This window comes from Ictidomys tridecemlineatus, chromosome 1 (genome assembly GCF_052094955.1).
Source record: "Ictidomys tridecemlineatus isolate mIctTri1 chromosome 1, mIctTri1.hap1, whole genome shotgun sequence".
NCBI classification, from domain to species: domain Eukaryota; kingdom Metazoa; phylum Chordata; class Mammalia; order Rodentia; family Sciuridae; genus Ictidomys; species Ictidomys tridecemlineatus.
Window position 1 is genome coordinate 170,547,944 of NC_135477.1, and position 15,982 is coordinate 170,563,925.

A 15,982-nucleotide genomic window follows, 5' to 3' on the forward strand; every position below is an offset into this window, starting at 1 on the left:
TGAGACAGGGGTCAGACACAGCAGTGTCAATGGACGAGGAAATCGCATTTCCTCCCAAGTAGTAGAGAGTAAAAGAAACAGAGAGCTAAACAAAAATCTTTTTTTTTTTTTTTCAAATTCCTGTGAATTTGAAACTGGGCTGGCCTGGTAGCTCTGTGATGTTGCCTGAAACTCCAGCTTCTTCTGAATAGCCATTTTGAGTAGGATTACTTCATGGTCATAAGATGACTACTGTTGGAGATTCAGACTTTGCATCTTAGTTGGGAAGAAGGAGAGAGGGGAAAATACAAAGTGGTGTTCATCGAGGATACCTGCTTCGGATCATTTTCTTGGAAGCCCCACCCCATGATATCAACTTACATTTCATCAGCTACCCTAACCTGCAAAGGAGGCTGGGAGATGTTTTGGGTTGTTTATTTTTATCTTTTGGTTCTCTTTTTTTTTTTCAGGCACATTATCTCCAATAATATAATTTTTGTTATTATGCACAAGGACAAGATGGGTAGATTATGCTGGGTAGATTTTTAGCAGTCTCAGCTCATTTAGGCAATTTCAGTGCCATGTGGTCTCATCTGCGAAATAATTCAATTTCTCTTTGCTTTCAAGGCAATAGTACCACCCAGCGGGAAGTACTAAATGTTAGAGGATTGTTGTGAAAGTTCAATGGGAAAATGTAAGTTCAAGACTGAGAGGTGTGGGAGGCAAACCGTTAAGTGCCTAATCCATGTCAGTTTTGATGGTGAGTATAGCAGATGGCCATGGTCCTGGTGGTCCAGACCCTGAAGTCAGATGGCCCCGGGTTGATTCCCAGCTCCAGCAGTTCCTGTCCAGCCACGGCCACATCACTAGGACTCAGTTTCTAAAATAATCCAGCAATCGGCCATCAGATGCTGCCTCTTTGACTGCTATCAGATTGGGATAATCCCTGCCCAGCGATTAACGGAGTGTGTGGGGTATCGTAGGCACCCAGAGAATGTTCTGTTTTATGACTGGAGGGGGGTCACAAACAGAGCAGGCAGCATGGAGGTGTGGAACCCGGCAGTCATCTCTAGGATCTTGTGAAGGTTCTGGTGTCTCCAGAATCCAGGGTCAAGGCAGGAGTGGAACAGGTTGAGGTGGAGAGGAAGGAGCGTTTGGGGCTTGGAGGGCTTGTCTGCCACTCTGAAGAGCCAAGAGCCCTTGGAGAGCATGGCCGGCTGCTCCTGTCTCAGGGGCCTGGTTTCTGAAGACAAAGTGAGATCAGGTTCACAGACAAGGAACGAGCAGGTTCTACAACACCGGTTTATTGGCGTGTGCAAATCATGGCCTGTTAACCAAAGGCTCCAGCCTCCAGTGCTGGTTGGGGTCCTCTGGGTACAGGCCATTCACCAACTAATGACTTCACTCAGAGAAGAAGCTGATCTCAGCACTGGAAGAAGGGATGGCTGCCACATCACAGGGATGTAAAGACAAGTTGGCTACAGAGTTCCAACAGGACTTGTTACCCGTTAGCCCCAAGCACGGATTGTTTATTAGATTCCTCTCGAAGGTTAGTGGTGGAGCCGATCGAGAGGTACCTTCGAAGGAGGGAGAAGGCAGAGAATTAAATCAGAGGTGCATCACGGTGAAGGGACCATGGGGACAGCAAAGGAAGTTGAGAGATTGAGTAGGAAGAGCACTGGATGTGATCCCAAGTGGCGGGGCCAGCCTCTCCTTTATCCCTAAACTCCCCGAACCAAAGTAGAGTGTTCTGTCAAACATGGATTCTGACTCTTGTTGGATGGGGTTTCCCCGGCTGTGTGCCCATCAACTGAGAATAGGCAGGTCTGCAAGGACACTGTGTAAAATGCACCTGGAACAAAGTCCCACCTGTCCCAAATCCAGGCCTGGAGAACGCGCCGGCTCTTCCCCACTTTGTGCATTGACATGAGTTCCTCCTTCTGCCTAGAACATTCTTCTGCCAGCTCTTCCATGACTGGTCCAGCCTCATCTCAGTGTTCAGGCACATCCTTGCAGAGGCCTTCTCTGAGGCCTCTATAAGGCACACTGTCCCCACAGAGTTACTGGTTGACACCCGGGCTCCGAAGCACGATTTTGGGGTGCAAGTTCATTGCTGACACAGTGGCTGGTTGGCCTTGGGTGTAGACCTAACCCACCGCAGTTTCCACATCCATGAGATGGGGTGACGATGTTCTCTATTGCACAAAGTGATCACAGAGCAATGAAATCAAAGTGGTCACAATGGCAATAACACATTGTCTACCAGTACTATTCGGCAGAGCATCTCATTTCCTTTCTCATACTAACTGTGGCCTGAAATTGATTCATTTAGGGATCTGTGTGCAGTCCAGTATCCACCTTCTTTGGTAACTTGGTGTCCATGAAGGGGAGTGACCAGGTCTTTCTCATCCAAAGGGCATGGCTAGCATGTGGCACTAAAGATGCTCAAGAAATGGTCGTCAGACGAGGAATGGGCATTTCCCAGGAGGCTCAATAGCCCGTCCCCAGTGACAAGGAGGCCACACAGAGAGGGTGCCTGGGGCAGCCCGCAACTCCCTGGGGCCAGCCAAGGAACTCTCAGATGGCCCTGCTTTGCATTCCCTTCTCCCTGCACAGGGCTTTCACTTGTGTAATGAAACAGGGTGGAACCCCAGCCACACCTGAGTGCCTCCCCTCCCACCAGCCCAATATTTGACCACACAAAGGAGGAAGAAAAAATAGGAGAAGAAGAGGAGCCCCAAACCACACAGAAAGATGACTTGTCATTTCTCCAGAACCCGAGGGAGGACACTGCAGCAGCCCTGAGGGTGTTTTGCTGAACCTGTTCATGACAAAGATCAAGGAAGACCTTGCGGTCTCAGAGGTGATCAGGAGGAATCTGGGGTCCAGCAGCAGAGAACTTTCCCTTTCTTTCTTTCTTTCTTTCTTTCTTTCTTTCTTTCTTTCTTTCTTTCTTTCTTTCTTTCTTTCTTTCTTGCTTGCTTTCTTTCTTGCTTTCTTCTTTCTTTCTTTCTTTCTTTCTTTCTTTCTTTCTTTCTTTCTCTCTCTTTCTTTCTTTCTTTCTTTCTCTTTCTTTCTTTCTTCTTTCTTTCTTTTCTTTCTTTCTTTCTTTCTTTCTTTCTTTCTTTCTTTCTTTCTTTCTTTCTTTCTATCATTTATTGATTTAATTCTTTTTAAATACACGACAGCAGTGGAATACATTACAATTCTTATCACAATATAGAGCACAAGTTTTCTTATCTCTGTATATAATGTATGTTCACGCCAACTCTTGTTTTTATAATGTACTTTGGTTTTTTTTGCATTACGATTCTTATTACACAAATATACCACAATTTTTCATATCTCTGGTTGTATATAAAGTATGTTGACATGGATTCGTGTCTTCATACATGGACTTTGGATAATGATGTCCATCACATTCCACCATCATTGCTAACCCCCTGCCCCCTCCCTTTCCCTCCTACCCCTCTGCCCTATCTAGAGTTCTTCTATTCCTCCCATGCTCCCCCTCCCTACCCCACTATGAATCAGCCTCCTTATATCAGAGAAGACATTTGGCATTTGTTGTTTTGGGATTGGCTGACTTAACTTAGCATTATCTTCTCTGGTGCCATCCATTTACCTGTAAATGCCATAATTTTATTCTTTTGTAATGCTGAGTAAAATTGCATTGTGTATATAGGCCACATTTTCTTTATCCATTCATCCACTGAAGAGCATCTAGATTGGCTCCAGCAGTGAAGAACTTCCTACCTCTGCCCTTGTTGTGTTGTGCAACCTTCATTAAGTCACTTTACCTCTCTGAATCTCTTCAGTGACATCATCTGCAAAATGAAGGAATTGGAATAGATGATGAAAGTAGAGGGCCACAGTTCTGGATTTGCCTGTGGATTGACCTGGTGGAATTATTAATAATAATCTCTTCATTCTCTTAGTGACCCGTGTTAGATGATAAATTGTAAGACCAGTTTAAGGCAATTCTGTTCCAGGAGAATATATTTTGTCTTTCTTTGCCCCTAATCTGAGCAACCTCCAGATTTGAGTGCTGGGACACTGCCCTCCAATGACAGTGTCCCTCCCTTGGCTACCTTTCCTCTCTTGCTTCTAGGGACACAGAGATTCCAAATGCAGGCAGCTTGTGGCTGGACCTTGGTTCTCTAGCCAGGAAGGCTGAGGTCTGGCCTGTGCTACAGCTGGCAGCCTGCGTGAAGGGGAGGACGTGTGACTGCGGCCTCTGCTCCTCGTGCTCTGTAAGTGCCATCGCAGCACAATGAAATTCAACCTAGGAAGCTAACCGTGCGTGTCTGACACGTAGCAGGTGTTCAGGAAACGACACTGAATCAGTGGTAGGATTCCTACCCCCGGGTTTCATTATGAACCTTTAAAAGCGACAAGACAGTGGAAAGACCCGTGTGGTGGGCACTGGTGCAGCCCAGCCAGACGCCACTGAGAGCCCGGCTGCACGTGCTCGGTCACCAGCCGTCCACCTGCCAGGCCTTCCTCTTTCTTTATAAATGTTTCAAGTAAATTATGAACATCACTATATTTTTCTCATAACTCTTCAGCAAAGATAGTAGACTTTTTTCTTTAATCACAATTGAAGTTAATTATAAACCATTTTTGGCAACAAGGAGTGGATGAACAGAAAGAGACATCAGTCTTCTTTATGTGATGAGTGTGGTTCCAAAATTTCACAAATTCACACATTTTTAATATTTTTAAAATTCAGATTATATATATATGTATGTATATGTATATATGTGTGTTTATATATATATATATATATATGGAGGGTACTGAACCCAGGATGCACTGCAGAAATTCCATGAATCCAGTCTCCTCCTCTTTTTTTTTTTTTTTTTTTTTTTTTAGTGGTGCTGGGGATCAAGCCCAGGGCCTTGTGCATACTAGACAAACTCTCTACCCCTGAGCTATATCACCAACCCCAATCTCAGCTCTTTTTTATTTTTATTTTTTTGTTTTGAGACAAGGTCTTGCTAAGATGCCCAGGTTGGCCTGCAACATGCCATCCTCCTGCCTTGGCTTCCCGACTAGCTAGGATTACAGAAGTGTGCCACTATGCCCAACTGTGTGTGCTTCTCCTGGGGTAACATCTAACAACTAACATCACTGAAATATGGCAACTGCTTGAAATGAATTTGGAAAAGTAGACGGGCTGGGTCATGAAGGGTCTGGGGAGTTTTATTCTTGGTGTGGTAAGCTAGATTATATTTTAAGCACTGGATAGTCACAGAACAAATGAACTCCGTCTGATATGTGTGGAGCAGAATGGGAGCAAAAGTTCCAGGAATCCAGTTAGCTGCAGCAAAGTTTCATTCCAGGCTGTGTACCATCGTGGGAAGAGAATGGGCATTGGATCCACAGAGATCTCTGTTCAAATTCCAGCCCCATTGGTTTATTCCCCAAAGAAGTGAAAGCAGGGTCTCAAAGGCACATCTTGTGTGGAAGACACCATATCCATAGCAGGACTATTCACTACAGCCCAAAGGCGGAAGCAGCCCAAGCGTCCATTGAGAGATGAATGGTGAACAAACATGACATATGTGGATATGCATATAATGGAATGATATTCACCTTGAAAAATGAAGGGCATTCGGATTCATGTGACAACATGGAGGAAACTTGAGCACATGATTCTGAGCTGAGTAAGCCAATCACTAGAAGATAAATACGGCATGATCCCTCTTATATGAGGTACGTTGAAAAGTCAAATTCAGAGTCAGAAAGAAGAATGGGCTTGGGGAAGAGAGGGATGAGGAGTTTAATGGGTACAGAGTTTCAGTTTTGCAAGACGAAAAGAAGCCTGGAGATCAACTATATAACCATGTCGTACTTAATGTGCTAAATGGTGTGATTAAAATTGGTAAAGATAGTCAATTATATGTTTATACATATGTATGCTTTTTAATCCTGATTTTAAAAAATCCAGCTCCTTTACTTACTGGTAGAGAGACTTGCCCAATTAGTCTCTCTGAGCCTCAGTTTTCTAATCTGGAAAGGGGAGCAGTGATGTTTCATAGGTGAGGAGACAGATCCCAGTGTTCTCTGGTCCCAGTCTACCTTTGCAAAATTTGGGATCTCAGGCGATCCAGCCTTCCTGGACAGCTAAAAGAACCTTTCAATGCATCCCAATTGAGTTTCCCTCATACTTAATATGTGGTAGATGCTCAGTGGACATTTGTTTGCCTACTGGCTGTCTGAATCCACTTGTGTAGGAACCATCTAGAAGGAGTCATAGGTATATGGAACTGCCTTCCTGGTATGTAGCAGATATTAAATACTCATGAAACACCTGAATAAACAAAGAAAAAAATACAACTGTCCATGAATTGTAGCAAAACAACTCGCCTGTTCCAAAATACACGGTTTTTTTTCACAGAGTACCACAATAGTTGCTTCAGAAAATAAACTGAAATCCCCACTGACTGAGTCTCATGTTAGCACCTGTATTAGTTTTCTATTGCTAAAAATAACACATTTCCACTCGTGTAGCAGTTCAAATGCATTTATCACCCTACAGTTCTGTAGGTTCTGAGAGTCCTTAAAATCAAGGTGTCAGCAGGAATGCTTACCTTACTGAAGGCTCTGGGGGAGGATCTGTTTCCTTGAATATTCAAGTTGTTGGCAAAATTCAGTTTTCTATTGGTTGTAGGACTGAGATCCTATTTCTTTGCTGACTGTTCCAGAGGACCCTTCTTAACATCCAGAGGCCATCCTGTTTCTAGCGGCCACACCCATTTCTTAACTCAAGCCAACTTCCACCATCTTGAAAGTCAGCAGCTCTTTTCTCCTTTGATCTCTCTGGCCCAGCAGGGGGAGGGTCTCTGGAATAAATAAAGTTGCATGTGTTTAGATCAGGCTAACGAGGAGAGTCCAAGACCTTCTCAAGGTCCTCAACCTATTCAGAAAGTCTCCTTTGCTGTTTAAAGTAATGCATTCAAAGGTTCTTGGGATTAGGACACAAATATCTTTAGAGGGGTTATTATTCTAATTGCTGTGGCCTCCATTACCACTTTAGAATGAAAAGGTTTCTCTGAACAACTCCCTGTTTTCTAGCAAAGAGCTCCAGGAAGTGAGGTCAGCAGATGGGAAATCCAGACAAAGGACACAGAGGTGAGGCACCTGCAGTAAATATGCTGGCAGGCATGTGAGTGACGCGTGGAGGAACCCAGGTTGCTAAAAGAAGGCGTCAACACTCACACACACCAAGGAAGTCCAACTGTGTGGCTCACTGTTTTCCTTCCCATCAGTTCTGCCAGGATAAAGCAATGAACAATAGTCATTCCTTTCTCCATGATTTTCATTAGTTGATTGGTGTTTTTTTTTAATTATTAGTTGTTCAAAACATTACATAGCTCTTGACATATCATATTTCATACATTTGATTCAAGTGGGTTATGTGATTGGTGGGTTTTTATCAATTCATTGCTGCCTATAATTGGAGGAGGTTGTCATTGCTAGCTGGGGCGAAGCTTCCAGATGGTATCGGGAGGTGTCACTGTAGCATTCTCATACCCATCATCTGGCATGAGCTGTGCATGCTGTTGATGGTGCCCATGGTGGAATGCTAGCCTCTGCTCTAGTTTGAATCCATGTGTTAAAGACTTGTTCCCTAGAGCATCTCTATTGTGAAGTGGTGGACCCCTTTAAGAGGTGGAGCTTAATGAGAGACATTTAGGTCACAGAGGGCATGCCCTTGAAGGGGATAAGGGACCACAGCTTCTCTTCCTATCTCCTTTTTTGGGCTGCAGCTGTGAGGTGAGTAAATCTGCTTGGCCGCATGCTCCCACCATGGTGTGCTGCCTGGCCACAGACCCAAAGCAATAGGACCCTCTGACCATGAGTGAAATCTCCAAAACTGTGAGCCAAAGTAAACCTTTCCTCTTTTTCAGTTCACAACCACAGGCATATTGTTACAGAAATGGAAGTCTGGCTAATCAGGGACCCAGAGGTGTCCAATGGCATCCTAATGTCACTCACTCGTGGAGCTTTCTCCAGAGTCTCCTGTATCACATTGTCACATGTGGCAGTTTCCAGCTCCCCCCCCTTTTTTTCTATTTCTGCCTCCCATTTTCTCTCTTTTTATCCTCTCTTCCGTCCTCTCTAGTTTTCTAGGATCAAAATAATGAAAGCGAGTATAAATCATTCAAACTCAGAAAATAACCCAGAGGTGCAGGAAAGTGTGTATAAAGTTCACTTTCCTATTCTTCCGGGTTCTGATGAAAGGCGTTTACAGCAAAGGATTTTTTTTTTCTTTTGGTTCTCACAGGCTCCTGGCAAAGAAGGTGCTGAGTGGCTGAAGCCGCCTTGCCCCCAGGGCTGGGAGGAGCACCCTGGTGCCCTTAATTTAATGCAATTTAGTGGAGGCCAGGGGTGTGGCAGGCTGCAGGTAACCCTGGGTAGCCCCAGAGGGAAGTCAGTCTTCCTGCTGGCAGGGGTCTCTGCTGCTGGGAGCTGGCTGCAGTTGCCACACGGAGGAATCTCCCCCTCCCTACCCGGCCACACCCTGTCAGGCCAGTCCTGCCAGCAGGGGCAGCTCTGGGGAGGACACTGGAAAACAGAAAGAATGAAACCACAGTAGAATGGGAGACAACAGTGATGGGAGGGGAGGGGTGGGAAGGGGGATAGGGAGGGCAGCAGAATACAACTGACACTAGGATTGCTGTACGTATACCCGTGGCTGTATAACCAATGTGATCCTGCAATCTGTACACGTGGAAAAAATGAGAATTCATACCCTGTTTGAATCAAATGTATGCTATGTCAAGATCACTGTTTTGTCTTGAGCAACTAATACAAAAAAAAAAAAAAAAGAAGAAGCTGCAGAGCTTTTCCTTTGGCTGGAGGCGTTGTATAAGTTGGGGTGATGATAATCAACTGGATGTTAATGATAACGACCTGACTGTTGAGCAACCGTGATGTGATGTGCCAATCGTGGTGACATGGATTCCATCTTTAGTCATCACACCAGCTCTACAAGGTAGGCATTGTCCGTATCCTAGACGTGTGGAAATCGAGAGTGAGGGAGGGAGCTGGGAGAGTTGCTGAAGGGCACAGCACGTGTCAGGTTCACTGATTTTCAAAGCCTCTTTTCTCCCCTCCTTTCCTCTATAATTTTTACTCCCTTCTCTCTTTTTACTTTCCTTCTTTTCCTATTTTCTCTTGCCTTGTTTGTTTCAATTTTTTAAAAGGAAATAAAATGTCATACTCTCAGTGAATGTCCCCTTGTGCCCCTCCCCTGTCCCCTTTCCCTGCCGTCCTCTGCAGAGGCAGCCTCTCAACCGGGATCAGAGAGTGTCCCTCCCATCCTTTGTTAGCTAAGTCCATTATTTAAGTTGTTTTAGTTAGCCTTCTTTTACAATAACAAAATACCTGAGATAATCAGCTTAAAAAGGAGCAGAAGTTTCAGCCCCATGATCACTTGGCCCATTGCTTTTATACCGTGGTGAGGCAGTACACCATGGTAGGAGCTTGCGGTTGAAGAAGCTGCGGACCTTATAGTGGCCAGAAAGCAAAGAGAGGGAGGAAGGGGCTGGCATTTCCATGTCCCGTCCAGGACACACCTAACTTCCACCCACTAGGCCTCACCTCCCAATAGTGCCACAATCTGGTGACCAAGCCTTTAAGACATGGGCTATGTATGGCTTGTATATTTTAAAAATTCACATATATTAGAAGGATTACAAGTGTTACTTTATAGAGAAATTATAAAAAAATCTGTTAACTGTAAGAAAAAAATCACTATTTCATTTGTTAAACAGCAATAACCAAGATTTGACAATAGTGTATGGGAGAAGCTGAGGGGAAAGGAACACTGAAGCCTTGATGGTGGGGGTGTCGATTGGTACAGTATCTGCAGAAGACAACTGGACAGTCAATCAAAATACAACTGCATGGAATTGCAGGAGAAATCTCGTTTCTTAGAATTTGCTTATAGATCCATTTGCACAGTTCAAAAAGCACATGAGCCCAGGGTTTCCCTGTGGCATTCCTTGTAATAGAAAGAGCAGAAACAATCCACATATTCATTGATGGTAGATGGTGAATAAATCACGTCACCTCCCTATAATGGACTCCTATACAGTTATTAAAAAAAAAAAAAAAGAATGAGAGGCTGTCCTAATATGGAAAATTTCCACATACAGATTAGATGAAGAAAAAAGTAAGGTACAGAAAAATATATATGATATGTTTTCTTTTGTATATATAACAAAGGGGAAGCTAAGCCTATGTGTTAATTTGTGTTTATTGTGTATATATAAAGAAAATGAAAATTTCATTCGAAAACTATTAACAGTTTTGTGTGTGGGTGGAAAGAGAATAAAAGGAAGACTTTTAAGCATATTCCTTAAAATTTTTTGAACCACATGGATGGACTATCTAAACGTTAATTCCAAACATTAAAAAGTTAAAGCAATATTGTACGGTATTATTCTTTCCCTATTAGGTTATTATTTCCAGGGTCTTATCATGTGGGTGTGTCCTTGACTTTTCCATTAAAGATGCTTCTTTACAGCTGGGAGAGCTTGGAGATCACCAGTCCCCTGCCTTCAAACACAGGAAAGGAAAAAAAAAAAAAAGATGCAGAAATGGAAGGTGATCCCCTGAGGGTGGCCCAGCAGGCCGATGGCAGAACTGGGGTTTGGCTTCAGATCTGGCTGTGTCCCTCTGCTTTCATCCTAGACCTCTCCAAACCATCTGGATTTACTATAGTGACCCAGCACTTCTGAACATGGGTGGTTCCTAAAGGTTATTTATTTATTTTTTTTTAGTTGTAGATGGAGACAATATCTTTATTTTTAATTATTTATTTTTATGTGGTGCTGAGGATTGAACAAAGGGCCTCACGAGTGCAAGGCAAGTGTTCTACCTCTGAACAACCCCAGCCCTATTTCTAAAGTTTTATATAGAACATTTGTGATGGTGGAGGAGAAGTGAGAACGTGAAGAGAACTTAGAATTTGGGCTGTGTTGAGGATTTTTAAAACTCAAAAATTTGTGCAAATGATGGATCCTGCTCCATAATATAAATGGATTTGCTTTATTGTCTACATTTATTGTCTATGAGCTATTTTTTCTCTCCCCTGTCTTCTAGTGAAAATGATGCTCCAAGAAGATACACAGGGTGACTCTGGGCATCTTCTGCCTAACATCCGTTTGGATCTTCATGTCCTTGAGTTTCAGAAACATTGTTAGCTAGGGGTTGGCAAACTTTTTCTATGAAGAGTTGGATAATAAATATTTAGGCTTGTGTACCCTATTGTTTCTGTTACGACTATTCAACCTAACTACAGTAGAAAAAGCAGCCATAGACAATATGTAAATGAGTTGGCATGTTGTATGTTGCAATAAAACTTTATTGATTAAAAAAACAGAGTTGACAGCCTGGATTTGGCCTGCAGGCTGTAGTTTACCAACCCCTTCAATTAGATAATATCCCATGAGTTTATGAGAAGGACATAATTTCATCTGAAAGCAATAAAGAAAAGACTGGGAATAGAAATTCTAATGATCATTGGAAGGTTACATAATGTTTCAGGGAGCAGAGAGGAAATGACAGAGTTATTGGCAGAGGACCAGTATAAACAAAGGTGAATATCTGGGGGCATGTGGAGGGGAGGGTGGGGTCAGGGAAGGCAGTAAGGAAGGGACTCATGTCCAAGAGAAACATTCTTAGTTTTCAGGACTAGGAGGGACTTTGCTGACATTTGCTTTTCATTGTGCCACTGGGGAAATGCATGTTAAGGGCTCAGATGTTAAGAGTTCAGATCTGGAAGAAGCCGAAGAGTATCACACCTTGAACGCTAATTTATGTTAGCTCAGCTTGGCTGGGCAGCCCCCAAACGTTTCAACACTCCATCATTTGAATACTTTATTAATTAACGCACTTCCTGCATGCCACGCGACCAGATGTCGCAAGAGTTCTTTGGGATGGAGCTGATTCTCAGATTTCACATGCCATTGTGAAACAGCACCCAGCAAGGAGGTCAGGATGTATGTGAAACAAACACCTAGACACACACCACGCACCCTGTTTCTCATCCTGCTGTCCTGGTAGGTGGGCCCAGGCCAAATCCCAAGCCTCCCTCTGTTCACGCCTTTGTTAAAAAGAGGCATTTGTCCCTATCTCTCCCTGCAGAATCAGTGCAGGTGTCTACCCCACTTCTCTGCTTCCTTTCTCCATTCCCAGTACTTAAGTCATGAATGACAAGAAAAAGCTGGTGCCTGCGGGACCAGAACCTCAAGTGGCCCAGATGGTCATCCATTGATTGGTTCCAAGCTAGTTATTGAGCACTTACCAGGGGATAGGTATTAAGCACAGGCTCACAAAGCCCTGGTGTGCTGGGCATTAGTAGGTGGATGGGTGGGGAGCATAAATGATGGAGAAGGAAGCAAATGAATGAAAGAATGTCAGGTGCAGACGAGGGCTGCCAAGGAAAGAGGGCAGGATATTCTAGAGTGCCTGAAGCACTCACCGCTGGCTCAGGCACCAAGGGGTGATTCTGGGAAGAGCCAAAGAAAGAGTGCTCCAGGCAGAAAGTCGAGCAGGGGGAGAGGCTGTGGGAAGGCTGCCTCGGCGGAATAGATGGGAGTCCCACAGGACCATGGAGTGGTGGGAAAGCAGAAGAGGGACATAGGCAGAGATAAAGAGGAAGACAGAGGATTGGATGAGTTTGAATCTGGTCGATAGAGTGACTCTTTTTCTGCTTTAAAAGAGCATCCATGCTGACCCTGGAGCATGGCTTGGGAGGGGCAGGAGTGGAAGTAAGATGGTTGACAAGCTTATTTCGTAGATAGGCAGGAGTCATGGTGGTCTGCTTCTGATGACTGAGGTGGGCAGTTGGAGGTACTTTTTTTGGTCTCCAGTCTTAAAGGATCAGCATTTTGATATCCATGCAACAATCACCGGGGGTTTTGATTTCCTCAGCCACACATTTTGTAAGATCTTCTGTTTGGAGTTTTGGAGACTCTTTAAAAATGTTCACCAATTCCATGGATCCATAGAATTTCATCTCTGAATCCACATTTCATCTCTACCCGTCATCTTGGTCCATCTCAGCTCAACCGCTCACCAAGATCTAACTTGCTTCTCCCACTGAGTTGGTGCCCAGTGTGAGCTCAGTCTTCCCAGAGATAGTGCTACTTGTAGTTGCTTGAGCAACACAGGTGCCTCCCTTTCCCTACATTTCCACCAGTACCAGCAGTATTATTTGCTTTTGATTTGTACTACAAAAATATGCTTTGAAAGAGCAAAATACTCTGTCTCTGTAATTGCAATGCACAGAATCAGTTCAAGCAATCACAACCATGTGCGATTCCTCAGGAATTTCAGGGTGCAGATAGTAACAATGGCAGATGGTTGATTGAGATGTGTGTGCCAGGTTGGAGCACTCTGCAGATGTGGTACCCCTCTTTCATCCCCATAGAACCTCATGAGGTAGAAGTTCAGATCAGGCCTTACTTTCTAGACAAGACAATGGAGGCAAAGGGAAATGAAGTAACTTGTCCAAGTGCCAGAGCTGGGATTCACATGCTAGATCCACGGGAGTGCCTGCTCTCTCTCCCTTCCCTTGCTGGGAAAAGGAGGCTCACACCCAGAACTGTTCCCAGCCCTGGATGACACCATTGATCAGACTCTGCCTGGAAATTCTTGTCAATTCTTAACCCCTGCTTCCTACCTTCCCGTTTACAACTCCCAGATTTCAAGATCCTTGTTGAGGTTTATTTCTTGTGGATACCTGGTCAGTAGAACCCTCTGAGAACCTCCCTTAAGAAACACCTAAGTTGTACAGGGTGGAAGGGGGTGAAGAAAACCACGAACCTTCTCTTGGGTTTACGGAGCGGGGAGAGGACTTCTTAGCTGGTTAGGCCATCTCTCTCCACCTCTCTCCTGCTCACACAGCAGTGAGGAGAATTTTATTTTATTTTTGAAAATAATAAAAATGAGATGATGTATAGGAACCCTATTAATCCTTACAACTACATGATGGGGTACCTGCCATAACAGAAGTTTAGATGCTTATTGTAGAAAATTTGAATCATAAAATACCTAATATGGCCATGGCCAAGATGATGTGTATTCCCTTTCCATATTTTTTTTCTTAACATAAGTATTTTTTTAATGTATTTTTAGGGTGTCATATCATATATGCAGTAAAGTCACATATGTTTGACTATATAAGTGTGAGAGAGAAGAGTGAGAAAAAGAGAGAGTTAAAGTGTGGGTACTCTGTTCACCATCCACTGAATTAATGCCTGCTGGGGGTGAGTGGGAGCTGGAGCCAGAAGGAACCCACTGTCCCCCCTTACACCTCTTGTTCCGGGGGCTTCTCATCGTGGGAGTGTCTTGCCTCGCAAACTGTGGTTTGGGTTTAAAGATGGTTTTTGGATCACTATGGTCTCTTGGTTCGAACCAGCTGCTTCCGTTGATGGGTAAACCAAGCACCGGGATCAAGGGCACTTTTCGGGAAACACGGGCTGATGGAGTTTTCTGAGCTACAGTCGACTCCCCTGTGGCATCTCACAGAGGGATTTAAGGACATTTTTGACTTCCACATTTTTGCTGGAGGACTGATTCGACACACTCGGCCCTGTGCAGGCTGCTGCTCTATTGTTTGTCACTCGGGTAGCGGAGGACACCCGTACTTGGGACTTGAAGTAAAAGTGACTTCAGCTCTTTGTCCTACTTTCCATAGGTAGTCCAGCATCCCCCCAAAGATCTCCACCATCTCTAGGGCAGACAACCTATGGACCATCTGTCGAGATCTCTGCCCTCCCGGAGCTCTGGATTTGCTTCTCACTGGGACCACACACAGCCCTCCCTGGGCCATGCGCTGGGCCCCCAGCGTGGAGCTAGGGGTCTTCTCCTGAGGAACTCGGGCTTCACAGACTTTATTCAGAATGTGGGGACTCAGAAAACATTTTTAAAAACCATAATAAAAGCAAGGGGTTTAAATTAGATTTTAGATCTATCCTATCTTTAGATGTCCTTTGGCTGTAGGAAATGTTCCCATTTTTCTTTGAAGATCCTGGCCTTCTACTTATCCATCTTCTCTGTCCCTTAAAATTTTTACATTCTCTTATTTTACTATAGAAAGCAGTTTAGCTCCACAACCTCCATTTAGTCCTGAGTTGGCTTTTTAAAGGCCTACTAATGACTATGTCCCAAACAAAGGCCACCAATTCTGAGTCTTGGTCTTTATTCTTTTCCCCTATCTCTCTGCCAGTCTTTGTAAGTGTTATAGAGCTTGAAACAGACTTATTTTCTCATTGATATAGACAGTGTTTTTCCTCTTAAAAGACAGAGGCATCTGCAGTCTGTGTTCGTTTTCAATATTTTTCACCCTATGATATTTGTGAAGTAGATAGTACAATTGGGTACCCTGTTGTCTCAGTTACTATTTTATTTTTTTGTGGTGCTGGGGATTGAACCTAGGGCCTTAGTGCATGTGAGGCAAGCACTCTACCAACTGGGCTATCTCCCCAGCCTGTGTTTCAGTTACTATAGTACATAACAACTCATCCCAAACTTAGGGGTAAGGTAACAAGTTCTGATGCTCATGGATGCTGCATTTTAGGGATTTCAGAAGATCATGGAGAAGATGGCTTATTTCTGCTCTAGAATGTCCAGGGCCTCAGCTGGGGAATGCATAGGCTGGGATTGGCTTCCTGGCTGGGAGCTGAAATGACCAGAAGGCTCATTTTTCACACGATTCAACACACTCGGCCCTGTGCAGGATGCTGCTCTGCAGTTAAGGAAAATCATGAGTTGGGACCTCAGCAGGGCCATTGACGGAAACTACTCATGGCTTTCCATGCGGTGCCCTGGGTTTCCATAGTGTGTGGCAACTGGGGTCCAAGAGTGAGCAACTCAAGGAGCAAGGTGGAAGTATGTGGCCCATGACAAGCCAGCCAGCACACAAGTCCAATAACATTATTTCTCTAGTCTTCCTGCTTGAGGCAGACACCAATATCTGCCC